The following is a 13,217-nucleotide window of genomic DNA, read 5'->3' on the forward strand; positions in this document are numbered from 1 at the left end:
TTATCGGCCCAGCCAAAGCAAAGACAAGAGGAATTGGGTCCCACTTCTGGATGATGTTTTCGCGCACGTGTCCACCCATTCGTCAATCGCGCTTTTTAGGTTTTTGAATTTCCTTCTCTCTATGCCGAGAATGCGCATGTGAGGCAAGTAAAGAGGATGCCAGTTCAATTGATAAGATGCGAGCGTAAAATCGATTGAGACGACCCAACTACCAAATGATTTGGACCTGTGTTTTTTTTAAAATTTGTTTGTACTTTATACTGGGGGATTGAACCTTTATTAACCGCTTTATCATAGCACAAATCAAGAATTAAATTTGAAAGGTTTTTCTTTACATTTTCATATAATTCATACATAAAATACTTTTTTCCTTACCTTGTCGAGAAGTTATTTTACATAGTATTTATATCCTATGACCATAACACATAAAACAGTTGGTCAATAAATAAAGAAAATTTCTTAATTAATATATCAGGGCGATCATAATTAATGGGGAAATCCACTATTAATTGAGTTTGCCATAAATTTAGTGGACTAATTCTCATATAGTCAGCATTGCTCGGATGAGATAATATCATGTGGGATGAATAACAATTGAAATATGTCATTTGGAATGTGTATCAATTTATGTAATTATTTTCTTCTTTAAATAATGGTGGTTTTGCTCCATCCCTTCTCTCTATAGGTGGGTGACAAATATGGATATTATCCATATTTATAATTGATTAGTTTATGTGTTGATAATGATTATAATTTGCAGTCTAATAAGACATGGCAATGACGAAGGACACTATGGTCCTTTTCTGGAAGTAATGATTGAAGGACGGTGGGGAGCTTACGTCCTTTTGTGAGCACCTTTTTCCTGGAGTTGGGGCCTACATCTTTTGGCTCAAATTTCCTAGGTAGGATCGCTTGAGTCGTCGTAGGTGGGGCCCTTGATTTTGAATCATGACGCATTGACTTTCTTTCTCTCGAGTCATGGAGTAGATCCACGGTTCCACGGGCCAACTTATTGCGCATTTGCCACCACATAATCTCTTACCTCCTCCTCCTTAATCAAATTTTGATACAACCACTCTTTTTGAAGTGCTCACGCAAGATGTTTTCAATCCACGGGAAAAAAAAAACTTGTTAATTAATACTTTTTTTTTTTTTACGAATGATTTGGGGTACATTTGTTTGTGCTAAATGAAATATTTGAAAATATTTTCCAAAAATTGATTTCTTATATTATTTAGAAAAACTAGTGAACAGAAAATATTTTCATTATCGATAACAATCTATATCTAATTATTTTGTAGGAAACGGAAAATATTAAATTTAATTATTTTTGTAAGCGATATAAATGATTATTTTTTTCAACTCATTTTTTACGAAACGAGCACACTCTTAAATGCCTCTACATATAAGCAGCTCCAAGCACCACTATTAGCTCCCTCTCATCATACCTTACTCATCATCTTCACAACTTCACTAATCGTTCTTCTGATAAACCCTCACCCGTTCGACTATGTAAATTAAAACGATAAAATAATATGAGATATTAGGTTCGAAGGTCATGAGAGAATTGAGTCCTAAACGTCACAAACTTAATTGCACTATTATCAATTCAATTATAAGCCTTATAATTGTGCAAATTGAGTTCTAAACTTTTTCACGTTTTGCTAATTTAGTCTATTATGTCATTTTGGCATAAAATCGCTAATGCAAACGCCGATTGTCCTATGTGATATGAATGATACTAACATTGATAATTTTTAATAATATTTTAAATTTTTTTCAAAATTTTAATAATTTTTCTTTCTTGTCTTTTTCATTCTTTACTTTTTTTCTTCTTTTTTCTTCTTTTTTCTTTCTTATTCGGATCAACCATAAAACATGTCATCATTTACTTCTACTTCGAATATGGAAGCTTTGGAATGCAAAACCTAGACTTCATTTCTTCCTCCTCAATCTTCAATTTGATTTTTGGACAAATCTCATCTCTTGAACTGACCACTAATTGGCTTTTCTCATACATTTTAACCATAAGTAATTTTTTTTATGCCCTCTAACATATCAACAAAGGGACACTCCCTTTCTTTGCATATATGTGTGTGTATGCGTGTTGAATGTCTTTCTCAAATTATTGTCAATAGCATCGTAGTTTTGTCCACATTTGATGTTGCCCTTTTTCTCTCTCCATTGTTCTGGGGGAAGAGGGGAACATATTTGGGGATCAAGTTTGGCAGTGTAGGTGATTTTTATAAAGTATGGTGGCATTTAAGGAAATTACAGTCAGATTAAAAAGGGGTGAGTGGTTGAATTTTGACCCTTTAATTGATTGCAGATGTATGAACTATTTACATGGAATAAATTTAATATGTATATTAACTTCTTAAATAAATGCGATTATATCGGATGAATCAAACTTCAGCGGCTAAGTTGAAGTCAAAACTCAAGTAACTTTTTGAATGAGAATCAATATAGATAGGTGAATAGAGATGAAATTGAAATTAAATTAACCAACAACTCCAAAATAGTTCTATAATGGAAATACAAAATGCTAAGATTTAAGCTAAAATTCAGAATAAGTCAAATTCCATAAGAGAAATTAAAAGTTTGATATATGTAATTTTAAGAAAAAATTAATTTAAATTCCAAGATATATGTTATTGGCGCAAAGCGCGTATGCTCAACGGAAGAGATTAATTTAAAGCATACAAGCACAATTCTTGTCATTGGCCAAACACTTTCAGACCTACTCTTTTTCAGCAGACCAATCAGTTGGGGGTCTTCTGTACAATGAACTTCTGTATTTATAATTTCTCGTTTTTTTTTTTGGGTTCTCGTGGAGTCTAAGGGTATACATGTTCGAGGGAACACGTCATGGATAGTGCAAGTCTAGTAATTCACTTTACTTCACAGAACTGCCGCATGAATGTTATTGTCTTGATAATTTTGTTACAGAAACTGAAACAGGTATTGTTTGATCATTCGTTTGCTCTCGATGGTATCTATTGCCCACTGCCAGTTTTGCTTTCCACGTCTTTTTTCCTTCTGTTGATGCTCTCTGGAAGCTTAGTCCTAATTGAAAACCCATTTAAATTTTGACGAGTAACGATCTTCCACAGACTAATTTATGAATGCCTCGAAAATCGAGTTTTTGATTTCTCTTCTGTGTCCCTTTATTGATGTTTACTTTTCTCTTTGGCTGAGAGATAAGTGGGGTCAATGATACCCATTTACAGTAACCTCAGGATTTTCAATTTCATTAGAAGCGCCAATGTAATGGCTAAAGACCTGAATTGGGAACCTAGAATACTCATCAGGTTTGCCCATACTGAATGGTAATGATAGTATTCATCAGGTTTGGTCTCACAAACAGATATGAATCAACATTTGATGCATGATGAGAAACAAAGTATCCACATGAAGATTCTAAAAGACCCCTTTTGTATCTCCAAGCGTGATTCATGCAATTTGTTCTTCAAATATCAGTCTTTTGGAAATTGCTTCGTTGGGAGATGTTGCATGGGGCAATCATGAGCTTTATAGGTCCTAAGTCTGTGGTGCGGAAGATCTAACTAGTGCATTAAATAGTACCTGAACTTTCATGATTAAGATATGTAACATCTGATATTAGTAGTAGTTGGTCATTTGTTGTGTCTTTCTGTGCTCGGTTGAAAATTCATCTTTCCTCCTTTCACTTGTCATATCGCTTCTTTGGAATCAAGAAGCCTAAGCCCGGAGGCGAAAAAAAGGGAGAGGAAGTCGAGAGTGGAAATGTCATGGCCAGAATTTCACTTTCCACGAGGTAGCCAAGGCCATGAAGAATATGTGATGGGAGTGCTTGTTGTGGTGAAGGTGGATTTCGTCGAGCATACAAAGGAACTCTCTAGGGGACTGGGCAGGTGATAGAGGGGCTTCTACTCGCTCCCTCTTCTTTATCTTGGAAAGATGTGAGGCCTATGAAATCACGCTTTCCTTTTTCGTTAGGTGGTTGCCTTCAAGCAACTCGACAGACATGGACTACAACGAAATAAGGAGTTCCTCGTCCATGTCCTCATGTTGAGTATTTTGTCAGACTTGGTGTCTTGGCATCCTACATTTGTCTCACTAATTAGCGGTCAACATATTATCACATCATATATCTGCTTGTGCAGTTAGGATTCCAATAAAGATGGTTCGATCGTCCATTCTGAAAAAGGATTGTTCCATCCCGGAAAGAACAATAGAGCTTGAGAAGATTTACAGCAACAGTTACTGAAAACGAAATGGGGAACTGACTTGTACAGATCTCCGTGTCTGGTCTAGTCATGAGATGCTTAATTTAGGAGGACTTCCGTGATCTCTCCTAAAGAGAAGGGGTTCTATTGCAATAACTTTGTACATGTAATATCATCATGGTTCATTTTCTTGTGATGATTTTAGCATCATGTATACAGCTTTCTTTATTACAACTCGATTTAAGTCAAAAAGGAATAACATTTAAATTGCACCTGGTTGTGTTTGACTATCTACTTATAGCTTTTCTTGTGTAAAATGAATGAAAATTCATTTTATCCCAAAAATCATGAATGTAACTTTTGCTTATAGCTTTTCTTGTGTAAAACGAATGAAAATTCATTTTATCCCGAAAATCATGAATGTAACTTCCTAAAGTATAACATCGCAGACTAAATGAAATTCAAATAAAATTATTCTTGAGACTTAACAACCTATCCGACAACTGTATTTTCCAAATATTTTTATCTTTCATCTTTTATTTTTTTCCGTTTATTTTATTTATTTTTTAATAGTTATTTCTTTTTCTTTCCCTTTCTCAGTCCAATTTCTCTTATGCAACAGCCTCTCAACTCTCTTTCTGCTTTCCGTTAGATTTCTTCTATTTCTCATCATTCAGCACTCGCTGGTCAATCACACGTGGAACTTCATCGACGCAGGTTCTACCCCTTAATCAATAGACCATACCTGAACTACGCCAGAGAACAACGCGCCCCGGTATTGCGATAAGAACAGCGCAACACAAGAGAAGCTATAGGCAGACCCTCATATCCCATACTTCAAGAGACATTGTGGAATGATGAGGCAAAACCGGGAAGAGACGACCTTAATTAGCAATGATGGGAACTTTCAAATATTGATGTGCACCAAGAAAAATGTAATGTGCGAGGTAAATAAATGTAAATAGATATCAAGATTCACATCTTGTATTCGTAGACTGGTATGTACGGGTTAGCATGACCGAAAACATTTTTAATTTTCACGTTCATCAATAATGAAATCAAAAGAAAAAATTCCGCTGCTCTCATTTTTCAATAGGAATGAAAATTGCACCAAAATATATTGGTGTTTTATTAGTCTTTTTTTCTTTAGAAGCCAAAAATACATATGACCAGATCAAGAAAATAATTTTGCACAAGTAAGCAAAACACTCTTTCTCAGCGAACTTTCTGTAAAGGCGTTGGGCCTCTTCGTTTGAGAATCTCACAGAAACCTCTTGAAGTTCTCTTTCTTTTCCTAAAATCCGAGAAGGAGAAGGCAAATTCGAATTAAATTCCACGTCTAATTTCATTTTTACCCCCCAATTCTATCTTCATAATTTGGTTTTACGGGAATCACCTTGGAGAGCTCAATTAGCATTTGGAAGGGATGAAGGTTATGATCGCAAGCATATCAACGGTAGTTCTGTGGCAGAGTTAGCATCAAACGGGGATCCCGCTTGCTCTTATGCACTTTGTAGTTCGTGCCCACCAAGTGTTTGAAGGGTGGATTTTGCGCTTATTACGTGGAACCCCTTACTGTTGATGAATCGATATGTTGCCTTTTTTCTTATTGGGGCATGCTTTGCGGACAAGTTTTCAGCTTGAGGACCTTGACTCCCGATGGAAGTTAGTCTTTGATAGTTCCTTGTACGATAAAAAGCGTAGTTTTTGTTTTTTTTGGGGTAAAAAAAACGCCGCATAGTTCATTAGGTGCTTTCTGCGGGTGCAGCCAAAAGAACAATGCTTTCTGCGGGTGCAGCCAAAAGAACAATTAATCTTCAATGGACAAGAACGTGGGGTCCTCTTTGCCAGAAGATATCCTCGACCGGTTGTTTGCTGATTCTAAAACCACAAGTCTAGCGGATGCCTCAGAAGTTTCTGGCGAAAATATAAAGAAATGCAGATGGCCGTGCGGATCCTGCTTCAAGGAGTGTCCTTGCTTTGATACTTGATCTAATTCAAGGACACTTAAAATATTTAAATTCTGAAATTCTGGTACCATCACTAAAGCTTCTGAGGAACCTATGTGCTTAGAGAAGTCGTAAATCAGAATACTTTCATTGAGAAGAATGGAGTTGGAATCACTTTGACCATCTTGAGGGCTCCGATGCGCGCCCTGCTTTAGATTGTAAAGCCGTCAGGATAGCCCTGCACGCTCTAGCAAATGTCTCAATGGCTGGAACAAACTATTTGGGTTCAGTTCTTTCCGAATGAATTTCTCATGCCTGCAAGAATTTGGAGCCAAGACATAGTCGATCCTTTGTGTATGATACTATATACTTGTCAAGATGGGAATCCTGTATGTGTGGCAGAGCCATGCGAAGATCCTGGTTTGTCTTTGGTGTCGGAAATTGCTCGGACTGCGTCAATAGGTACGTTCCATTTTCGCTTGCTTCTCTTTAGGTCACTTTCTCAAGTTCTTTTCCTCCCACTTTGATTGAACCTAATTGCATTCTTGTCTTCATCACATAATGTCATATTCTCTTGTTTGACTGTTGGATTTCGAGAAGAATGGTTTAATTTGCTTCTCTCAGTCATCTGCTTAGAAGAAGCACATTTACCTACTTTATTTATTGAACTAGCTGTTGCTCTTACTGATGACAGCAAAGATGTACAGTTGGGCTGTGATGAGTTTTCACCCGATCAAGCGTTTCTCATTAGCACTTGTGGGAGAATAAATGTCGTCACTATCTCTAATGAGTTTACATTATACATTCTCGGAGTATTCAGAAAAGCTAGCGGGCTTGTTGATTTTTCTGGGGGAGGGCAAGTTAAGTCTTCCTACAGGGTCCTCTCATATCAATGTCCTTGGTTACACACTCACCACGCTGAGAGATAATTTGCGCACAGTATGGGGCATGAGGACCCATGGGAAATGCAAGAGGCGCACTTCTCTCCTCGGGTCTTTTGAATTCGCTTCTACATTTGCTCCTTGAACTTGAGCCTCCCCCAATTATCAGAAAAGCCCTTAATCAGGGTCACCACCAAGGCAGTGCAGATTCTTAACAACTGAAACAGTACCCTTACGAGGGGTTTCGCAGAGACATTATTGCAGTCATCGGCAACTATTTGTACTGGGGGAGGAGCATGTAAGATAAGTTCAGATGCAAGAATGGGATTACTCTGCTTATGCAGCAGTGCGTTGCAGATGAAGATAACCCGTTCTTGAGAGAAGGGGGTATTTGGACAATCAGAAACTTGTTCGAGGGAAATACCAGAAACCAACAAGCAGTTGCTAAATTGGAGCTCTGGGGAACTGTTAATACACCGGAGATTGCAGAGCTAGGTCTTCGAGTGGAGTTGGATCAAAAGACTAGAAGACCAAAGCCGTAAATTTTGCATGAAAATTATCAAATGTCTATTAATCCACTTGATAAGCATACCCTTTTCTATAGTTTCTTAAATTTTTCCATCATGTGTTTTTTCTGATGTCTTAATCAATGGAAATTTTGTCCATGGCATTATGGTGGCATTTTGGCGGAAAAGTCTGTAAAAAGTCCCCAACCTGCCTTTGTGCTAATTAGTCCTAAACCTTTTTGGTGCCGATCAGTCCTAAACCTTTTTAAGTTGTGCTAATTCAGTCATTTCCCGTCAATTTTAGCCGGATTTTGCTGATTTGGACACCGCCGGCGACGTGGCATGATCGGCGCGACGTGGACAACTTTTAAATAATATTTGAATATTTTTTTATTTTAAATATTTTTTAAATACTTTTAATATTTTAATAATTTTTTTTATTTTTTTTCCTCCAGCCGGTCGCCGAGGTCCGCGACCGGCCGTGCGACCGCCGGCGGGCGAGGGCCGGCGAGGCGAGCCTCGCCCATGGCCGCCTCGCCGGATCGCCATGGGCGAGCTCGACCTCACGGATGGGCGAGGTCGAGCCTCCCGATCTCGATCCGGCGGGCGGCCATGGGCGAGGCTCGCCACTCACCGGAATTTGGCGAGGTCGAGCCTCACCGGCCCTCGCCGGCCATGGGCGAGGCTCGCCGCCCATGGCCTCGATCCGGCGAGGCGGCCATGGGCGAGCTCGCCCTCGCCGGATCTGCGAGGTCGAGCCTCGCCGATCCGCCGAGGCTGGCGAGGGCAAGCCCCGCCCATGACCTCGATCTCGGCGAGGTCGGGCGAGGGCCGGCGAGGCTCAACCTCGCCGGATCCGGCGAGGCGAGCCTCGCTCATCGCCCATGGTCGGATCCGGCGAGGCGGCCATGGCGGGCTCGCCCTCGCCTCGATTGCAGATCCGGCGAGGTCGGCCTCGCCCTCGCCGGCGACACCCTCTGGCCGGTCGCCCCCTACCCGACTGGCTGGAGGAAAAAGACAAAAATCAAAAAATCAAAATAAAAAAAAAAAAATATTTAAAAATAAAAAAATATTGTTAAAAGTTGTCCACGCGGGCCGCCGACAGCCACGCGCCGGCCGGCGTCCGGTCAGCAAAATCCGGTCAAAATTGCCGCTAAAAGACTGAATTGGCACAACTTAAAAAGGTTTAGGACCGAATTGGCACCGAAAAAGGTTTAGGACTAAATTTGCACAAAGATAAAAGGTTTATGACTTTTGGCACTTTTCCCAATTTTGGCCCCTAGACATTGAGGAAAAAGCGAGAATAAAGAAATTTTGATGAATTAGCATGTTCTTATGATGTTTGTTTTAATTTTCGAGACTACAAGCGGTGACAATATTGAGTTCTTCTCGTTTTCCTTGTCTGTGATAAAAATTTACTCTTATGGAAATAAAGGACCTTCAAATGTTGGAGAAGTACGCACACCAGTGTTTTGAAGAAAAAGGGTACGCCTAAGGAAGTATCGGAAAAGTGTACTCCAACTAATTCAAACTTCCCGGCCAGAAACAGGGCAGAAAAGAGGAGTTTTGGCGCCGTGGTGGGAGCGGTGGAGATCGGCAGCCACGGCAGATTTCTGGCGATTGAGAACGACGGAGAAGACCTGTGACAGAGAAATCAGTAATAATGTTTTATCAGCTCTCGGCTCCCCGCAAAATCATGCTCTGTTTTGAAGTACACGTGTAATTAAAATCCAGAGAATCGTAAGACACGTGCAATTAAAATCGAAGTACAATTTTTTTGGTGAAAAATTCGGGGGGCAGACAACAATTCGTGGTTAATCGGAGATTGACAACATTATTTTTCAGAATCACTCGTCCGACTAAGCACTCAACGGTCACAAAGCCCTAATCTTTCCTATTTTGAAACTCCCGCATCTCACTGATGATCCACTCAGAATTCTCAATCTTCTTCAAGTATTTCTTAATATTTCCTAATTTGGATTCGCACTAGCTTTCTTCTTCCCCTCCCTCTCACCCCTTCTTCGTCGCTCTCTCTTTCTCTCTCTCTCTCTCTCTCTCTCTCTGTGAAAACTTACGATCATCGTCTCTTCGTCTGTTCATCTCTTCATCACTAGGCGATAATGGGGTATCAAAGTTTTCCGGCAGCGACGGTCTACTTTCGGTCTGCAAACCGTCTTTCAAAGGGGGAGAGAAAGATGAAGCTCGATTTCTCATCTCTCAATCTCTTGGCAGACGTAGCTTCTTTCATCTCTGAGGGAAAGCTAAGTCTTGGGCCTTCCATCTTTGATCGCGATGGTGAGAAGAAGGTCACCCTCGTGACCACCACCACTTTTGGGTCAATCGGTGTCGGATGGATCGTTCGGAAGAAGAGATCCCCGCGAGCGCGAAGGCCGACATTCCACGCCCAGACGTCAACTTCTGACCCATTTGTCGTTGTCCAAAACAAGAAGCAGGAGCCTTCGAGAGCTGTCGCTGAGAACCACAAGAAGAGGTCGCGTACATTTGATTCGTCCGAAACCCAAGAAGAATGGGGAAGAGTTTCCAAGAAACCCAAGAAAACTCCCAAGACGGGTCTCGCGGCTCTAATCGGACCAAGCAAATTGCCGACGAAGTACATGGACAAAATTCAGCAGATGCAAGGTCGGGATCCGAATCCTAGATAGGAAGCAGGGCATTAAGGTTTCCCTCATTGAGCCGTGCCTCGAAGTTTCTCACGGATTGTGACTGAAGAGGTGGAATTACAAGAGCAGAATTTTTTCTTACGTGTTGACGGAGAGGTGGAATGGAGTCGCGCATCCTTTTGCGCGGAATGAACTCATGAAGGATGTTGTCATTCAGCTTTGGTCCTTCAGGGAGGATGGCAGCCTTTGGTTTTGCCTCAAGAAAGTTGAAGACCATCAAGGCAATGGAAAGGATGGCTGTGATCTTCCTCCTATTTCGTGAAGAAGTAATTCATGATATTTCTCTACGTTCACCCGGTACATAACTAGTTAGCTTCACTTTTCTTATACTTTTTTTAAAATTTCAATGTCTAGGTAATTTCATTCTTTCCTATTATTTCGGGACCACTATTGGCGTCTCAATGAAGTTAGAAGTGATAGGAGCTGGGGTAGTCCTCATGGATCAGCTATGGTCAACCATGATTTTTTGATGAAGTTTTTTGTTGTTCTCGAGTTTTTCTTTTTTTGTATTTTTGGTTTCAGTTGGCATTTTATACATTCAAATGAGAAGTGTATATAGTGCTATGGAATCACTGAGCATTGGAATGGATATAGACACTAAAGTGTCCATTTTTCCATATTGAGATCCTTATAAAATTTTAACTAATTTTCATATGTTAGTGGATGTCATCACTAAAGAAATGTGCACGGTAAAGAACTCAATGTCATAAAGATGATATTACCTTAATAAAGTTGCCCCTTAATTGAACGAAATAGTGAGTCAATAGGTAAAAAGGGTATTTTTAGGCAATCACTAGTTCGATTGACACCCACCAATAATATGCGCAACAAGAAGATTGACATTGAACAAACCAAATTTCAAAACTTTGGACCGGCTTATTGAAAGAAATCCATTTGGAATAATACATCCACTCATCAATGGACCCGTAAAAATGCACCAACCAGGACAGGCAATATATTATCAAAACACTCATAAATTATGGAAGTATTAATCTTTCACAAACCAAACCACCCAGACAACATACATGAAACATGGCATCAACACGCATAGCCAGCATATTGAAGCCAGCATATACAAACCAAACGCAGTCAATTTAACATCTAGAAGCAGTACTCATAGTCAAGAAATCAACATGCATTGAACATGTATCTACAACACTTATGACCAAGAAATTACCATATGGCGAGCACGTACTGCAGGTATAGCCCTTAATCCAGCATGTTCAGTAGGCAATGGAAATGATACCGGAAGCATGTGCCATTGTTCCAGGCCTCTAGGTGAAATGCTATGGTACCCACTAAAAAGAAGCCAATCGAGAATGTAGCCCCACTTACATGGGCCTTGCTCCTGAAAAATAAACTTTGTCAAGTTCACAGACTTAAAGACACCCTTCCGTATACTCAACCAGAATGTCACAATTTCTTAAACATGCACAAATTACTTATGAACTTCATTTAGATGAGAAGCAAGAACCTGGAAGATGAGGGGGCTTTGGTGGTCATTACTATTTGATCTGAATCTTATCGAAAATCGACCACATCTAACTCAAGGTAATTGATAACGAGTCACAGCATTCAATAACAAAGAAGAGCAACTCTGTTTCACTCAACTTGACAAACAACTCCAGGCTACTGATTGAAACAAGAAAGGTCTCTGTGGCAATGAAGTAAAAGGCAGGAGCAACGAGGTACTCTGAACAGGAAACATTAACAGATGGGAATATGAGTACGAAAACAGAACATGAAGCAAAATCGCACATGATCATACGTAAAAGGAGACGTTTGACTTGGCTTATTTGTTGGAATCCGAATGCTCTAACTGAGATGAGCGCATTCCTACAGTTCCAGGCTAAGCATAATTGAATTTCGCAAGGCAACATTACTGATCCTTGTCTTGGATAATTTCACCGAATACCTTCTGTGCGTCGTCTAACACATGGCACCTCCCATACCTTGACACCACCGCGTTGAACTCAAACCAGTACTCTCGAGCCAATTACCACCAGCAACCTTATGGACCGAAGAAACAGTGAATCTCGTTTGCGGCTATGAGAAATGAATTCGAAATTCGACACGCGAGTTTAATCGGTAAAGAAACGATTTGATGAGTGTGATAATTGATGGACAAATTCCATCATCGTTGGAACGTCCTAAGGAGCTGGCCGTCTACGAAGATTTCTCGACTCTTCTCTCTCTCTCCCCGTATAACACGAAGTGCATACCACGGCGATTCAACTGGAGCCGAAGTTGATTGCCGAACTCAGCGACGTGAGCCTCTTCGTAATTCGACGCCAACGGCCGACGGAACACTCAGTCGTGGGCCTCGAGCTTCTGTCTCCGATCTCGAAGAAGTATTTGCACCGATGAATCCACCAGCCTGCTCGCGCAACTCTCGATGTTGCTTTCCACACAGCAACCGGAGGTGATTCAGTTCGAGGCAAGGTCTGACCGTCGGAGAATGTGACGGCGTGTAGGGGGAGACATATGAGTACTTAGAATCGACGGAAATGTACCTCAGACGAGAGAGGAAATCCAGAGGATCTAGGTTCGAGCTCCTTGCGTCTTCCGTGATCGGAGATGGAAGACCGGCTGTGGCCACCGACGGAGCTGGCGGCCGGCGGCGAAGCTAGAGAGGACGTGAAAGGCTTGCGGCGCCCAGAAGAATCCAGAACTTCGTAATTTTTCGGGTTTCTTTTTTGGGTGGGAGATCCGTGGAATGACGGAAGGCAAAAGGATTCCTTTTATATTTGTCTTATGAAATGACCAAAATGCCCTGCGTTAGAATAACCAAAGTCACCAAGGCAAAGGATTCGTTGTGTGTTGAACTGGTGTTGGAAACTGCTATGAAGATTTTGGCCAACTAGTTAGTAGACTTAGACGTTTAGAACGATTCTGTTCCCCGAACCGATTCGACTAGAAATGATTATTTTTATTTTGTTCCTAAACCGATTATGAGTAAAAAAAACGCATTTGAATCGTTCAAATTTTTTAT

At 40.6% G+C, this 13,217-nt stretch overlaps 1 long non-coding RNA gene across 1 annotated transcript; it reads right to left on the bottom strand.

The window, feature by feature from the left end:
• Positions 1–11,389: 11,389 nt before the first annotated feature.
• LOC108955103 lies at positions 11,390–12,918 on the bottom strand. Its single transcript, XR_005546516.1, has 3 exons — positions 12,739–12,918; positions 12,448–12,626; positions 11,390–11,573 (listed from the first exon to the last, which is right to left on the bottom strand). It is a non-coding gene; the product is annotated as an uncharacterized LOC108955103 (long non-coding RNA).
• Between the last annotated feature and the right edge of the window lie 299 nt (positions 12,919–13,217).

The sequence above is a fragment of the Eucalyptus grandis genome, chromosome 9 (genome assembly GCF_016545825.1).
Source record: "Eucalyptus grandis isolate ANBG69807.140 chromosome 9, ASM1654582v1, whole genome shotgun sequence".
NCBI classification, from domain to species: Eukaryota; Viridiplantae; Streptophyta; class Magnoliopsida; order Myrtales; family Myrtaceae; genus Eucalyptus; species Eucalyptus grandis.